This window comes from Chiroxiphia lanceolata, chromosome Z, assembly GCF_009829145.1.
Source record: "Chiroxiphia lanceolata isolate bChiLan1 chromosome Z, bChiLan1.pri, whole genome shotgun sequence".
Taxonomy (NCBI): domain Eukaryota; kingdom Metazoa; phylum Chordata; class Aves; order Passeriformes; family Pipridae; genus Chiroxiphia; species Chiroxiphia lanceolata.
The window spans coordinates 10,999,667-11,004,571 of NC_045671.1; the positions used below are offsets into that span (position 1 = coordinate 10,999,667).

Consider the following 4,905-nt stretch of genomic DNA (forward strand, 5'->3'; position numbering starts at 1 on the left):
GGCACTTAGTGCCATGGTCTAGCAACCATGGCAGTAGTGGATCATGGGTTGGACTTGATGATCTCTGAGGTCCCTTCCAACCCAGCTGATTCTATAATTCTGTAATTCTATGATTCTGTGATTCTATGGCACCTTGGTCACAGGCCCTTGCACAAGGGCTGGGCGTGTCTTCCCCTGGGCTCCTCTGGGCTCCTCATGACAGCAACCCCATCTGCTAACGGTAGTGAGACAGAGCACAGCGGGGACACGCACAGGCGGGACAGGAGGTACCACTCGGCAAAGGCAGGGAAGGACACAGGGCACGGCGCTTCCACCAGAGCCCGCTGGATGGCAGTGAGAGGTCTGGGACGGAGCAGGTCCCTGCATAGCTCCCCTGGATTTGCTCCCTGGAAAAGAGAGTGAAACTTATTCTAGAGCCTGTATCGTGAGCACACAGGTATTTTGAGCTCTTAACATTTGCTGTGAGTTCCTTAGGGATAGTCACCCGATAAACGAGAAGCAGCACCGCTGTATGATGCATGCTGCTGTAGCTGGAAGTGCGCGCTTTTTGGTTTTTGAATGGTCTGCACCATGGACACTTCACTGGGGTGCAGGTATATGCCTTGTCTTGAGCTAATCAAGTAGGTCACCATGGCTGAAAGGAAGGAGAAGGCTCCTTCTCCGCCACATCCCACCTTTTCCAAACACTGCCACATCCCACCTTTTCCAAACACCTTTTCCAAACCATCCTCAATCTGACAGACTTGACTTGCCCTGAGCCTGTGCCACCCCCTGATAGCACTCTGCCAGGCTGGGGCTCAATGAACACCAGGATAAACAAGATAGAGAAGGCAACACATGTCTAGGAATGGAGATGTGAGCAAGGAGAGCAGGACAACTGCTACTCTTCTTGCCTTTTCTTGTTGGGAAAATATTAGCTGCTGCCTGTAACTTCATCTTTAGAGACTTTTCCTTAGGAATTGCCTTTTTTTTGTTGGGGGGGGTAGTGGGGATGGGAAAGACATGTGGGTTTCAGCTGGTCACAACTGTAGAACCATTAATAATTTTGAGGTGGACATGCAAGTGAAGGTTGCGCAGTTTAGCACCCTGCTCCAGGTAGGTGAGATCGGGTTTCTCAGGCACTTTTCTGGCTGAGTACTGAAAATCTCACAGTATGGAGTTTCCCTGCATCTCTAGGGCCTTCTCCAAGATTTATTTATCCACATGATGGAAAAGTTTTTCCTTCATTCTAATGCATGTGTCTGTTCCTTCATTTCAGCATGTGTCTGTTCCTTCTTGTTCTACCACTGTACCACTTTGATCAGCCACAGCCTCTTGTTAGATAATTCTAGAGAGCAATAGCATTCCCTTCACCTTCCAAAGAACCCACTCCTAGTATTGCATCTACAGAGTTTTGCTATCAAAAATGACAGCATTTTGTTTAAAAAGGATGTTTTTCTAACCAAAGACATTTTGCAAAGCATTAGGGCGGGTACATTCATAAACCCAAACGAGACGTCTGTCCCGAAGAAAAGTTTTCTGTACTGCTTCATGAACATCAGTGCCTGTGGTTCTCCCCGCCATGTGGCTCACTATGCCTGTTCCAGGAAGCCCATGCAGTTTGCAACACTGGTGGCTGACACCCACATTTGCAGTATGTGTCTAAGGGCCAGAGGCAGACAAGGCTTTAATGACTTAAGGGGTGAGGGCTCTGACTCACTAACGGGCTTATGGCAAGTGTAGGAGAGCTGACCTGACTGCCTACCACTCTTTCTATCCCACCCTTCCTTGGAGTTTCCCACCCCAGCTGCAGGCACGGCTAAATGTCTCTTTAAACACTCCTGAACTGCCATAAACTGTAAACTGGCATGTTAAGGTAAACCAGAACCAATTTTGGTTCTCTTTCAAGCAGCAGGACTGTAACTTGTAATTTCTTAACTGCTTCTCCCGTTGATTATCTGAAACTTGATGGGCATGGAATGCTTCATTTCCAAACTCAGGGAGCTCTGATAGACAGCTGAATCATACTGGCTATATTGTGCTCACAGATGATTTGAGCTACAAGGAAAAGGAGAGCTTATCTCTGCACTCACAGGCAATGAATCAACAAAAAGGCATCATTAGAGAGCTAAAGCTGAGGGAGGAGAGCAGCATGAGTTCAAAGTCACATGAACTCACTGGCCATGTTCAAACTAAGGAACCTGGGAGGTGCCAAATCCTGTATGGCTTTGAATTAACCTTGACAGCATAATATTCCTTGACAAAACAAAGCACAAGAAGATGAGTATCATCCTAAAAGCCACTGTTGTTGCCAAGTATCCCATTTAGTGACTCAAATATTCAAGTCTCTATATGCAAGTAGAGTAGATCTGCAGAAATATCAGTCTAACTTTTAAACCCTTTATTCCTGATTAATTCAAAACTCCCATTAAAATATAAAGGTTTACTGGCTGTGACTTGTACTTAAATATTTCCACAGCCGGTTTGCAAAATAAATATTCTCCAAACCAGGAAAGAGACACAAAGGTCTCCCTTGACTCTGATGATTTTCTATAATTTATATGATGACATCATGATTCCAGGCACTAACCCTTGTGCTCGCTATCACATGCCGGATGAATGCAACGCCGTCTCACCACCCCTTCCCAATCCCTTTGATCCAGGCAGACACACCAGCTGCAGCAGCTGCTGACATATGTCTGGAGGAAGAAAATTCTGTTCTGTGAAAGATTTAAAGATTTTCCTGGTTGATTCATTTGAAGCTGGAACAAAGCTTCTGAATCCATTTTATAAAGAGAAATCTTGTCTCAAGCCTGTGAAGATTTCATTTTGATAAAATGGGGGTGTTTGTGTATTGTGTTGTAACACACATTTGAAAAATGCATATTCCAGAACATCAAAGCGAAAGCGGTTTAGTATACAAACTAGAAACATGTGTTGAAACAGGAATTTTTCTTCCATTTTGCAAGTGGATCCACCTCAATAAATTCAAATCCATTTCTCAGAGCATGTAAAATTTCTCAGATGTCAATATCGTGGCAGCCTTTTCCACTGCCACTTGTTTCACCACTTTCACTGCTGGTACCTACACCAGTTTCAGACCTATTTTGCATCCATACTGGAGTTACAAGAGTCCAATCACAGTATTTTTATATGTGGGGCCACATTTTTGGGTGTCATTCTCAGTACAGCTGTGCAAATCTTCTTGAAAAATCAACCTAGCACAGGTCTGCTTGGGACACTGGCCAGCTCTGCCTAGCATGCAGTGGAACACAAATGTAGGTTTTTCTCAGCTCTAATAATCACAGCCAGACCTGGTGCTGCTTAATTTAACAGCAAGGCTCAGAGGCCAAGATTTTCTGTTTGCAGAATCACGTGGGAATTGTAAAAGGCTCAGAATGTCTGAAAATCAGACAGCTTATCCAGATGGCTGAACAGCGTGCTTGGGGGGACAATTTTAGGCAGACAGTTTCAAAAGTCTTGTCTGTGCCAGCTGTAGGGAGGAAGGTGATGATCATTTTCTTAATCTAGAGCATACTATATTGTTCCCTTTCATTTGGTATTTGTAATTTTATTATGGAAAAGTCAGTCTTTACTAGTGAATGGAAGGGAAATCACCTTTGTTCTCATTTAGTATTGTCATTTGTTTTGAAATGGGAAAAACATTTTCACTGCTGTATTTTTTTCACAGCAGAAACTAGAAAGGATATCATGGAAAAGTGCTGGCACAGGAGAACTGGTGCTCAGACAGGTCCAGACAGAGCCTCAGGGGAGACACAGGAAAGCATGTGTGACATAAGCAGTCGAAGTTCCCCCCTTTGGCCTCTCAGAGGACACCTGTCCAGGTCTTCCACCATCTTTCCTCAGGACCCATTTGAACCATGTTCCTCAGTCCTCCTGATGTGCAACGATGTAGTCACAGACACAAGTCCCTTTTCCTGTGATTACTGATTTGACATTCAGTCCTCTGACCCAGCCTGGATATGATGGACATCCAGCTGTCCAAGGGGACACACAACAGTCTCTGGTCATAGAGGAGCCAATCCTTTTCTGGAGCACATTTGAAGAGATGATGCAGGAGAGGACATGGCACATGTCCCTAAGACACCTGCAGTGGCTGTGTGGCCCATGGTAGCTCAGAGGCTGGCTGCTATGTTTTCTGAGTCCCGCACGTTCCTTCAATCCTTTTTTTTTTCAGAAAGGAAATGTTGGTGTCTTGGGAGCAGCAAGCACGGAAAAGCTCGTATTCAGTTACTATGCCTCAGAAGAAGGGTGGCCACAACCCTGACCCAGCAAAAACTGTCCTGGTTCATTTTATCCACTGGCTCTTCTGATGTCCTTGAGAGTGTGAGGAAGGAGAGACTGTGCAAGCCTCTGGCCTGGCTCTTGTAGCTGGCACAGGTAGATGTGTCCTGGATGCATAGTACCCCTGCATGCAGTCCTCTCCTTCCCTAAGGTGAGCAACAAATTCACTGAGGCCTGCTTGTGGTGGCAGTCCACACCCTTTACCATGATATGACTGGATGTTCTGGGTCACTGCAAGCTGCTTTTGGTACGGATTTCTTCTCCTTCCTGGCCAGGCACATTTTTTCTTGAACAATATCTAGGTTTCCACCCTATCAGTACTCACTCACCTCTCACCAAATGTAAAACACCTGTTTAAGCACTAAAACAACATGACCTTGCAGAGTTTTCATCTATCTACCTGTTAACAAGCAGGTTGAAATTACTGGTTACATGCCCAGCACTGCTACGCAAAGGCCAAGGATCTTTAATGCCTTTTTTTGTGGCTAACAAAAGCTGACAGCAGGCTTGCCTCTTACCCGTCTATACTCTCTCTCCTCTCTGCCACATGAAATTGCTGCAGCCCTTTGAACTTGGTGACCAGTATTGCCAATTAATTTCAGCTCAACTGTGAGCCCAGCA

General features: G+C 45.3%; 1 long non-coding RNA gene across 1 annotated transcript; it reads left to right on the forward strand.

The window, feature by feature from the left end:
- Positions 1-335: 335 nt before the first annotated feature.
- Positions 336-3,971, forward strand: LOC116781237. Its single transcript, XR_004354827.1, has 3 exons — positions 336-436; positions 3,671-3,767; positions 3,847-3,971. It is a non-coding gene; the product is annotated as an uncharacterized LOC116781237 (long non-coding RNA).
- The last annotated feature ends 934 nt before the right edge of the window (positions 3,972-4,905 follow it).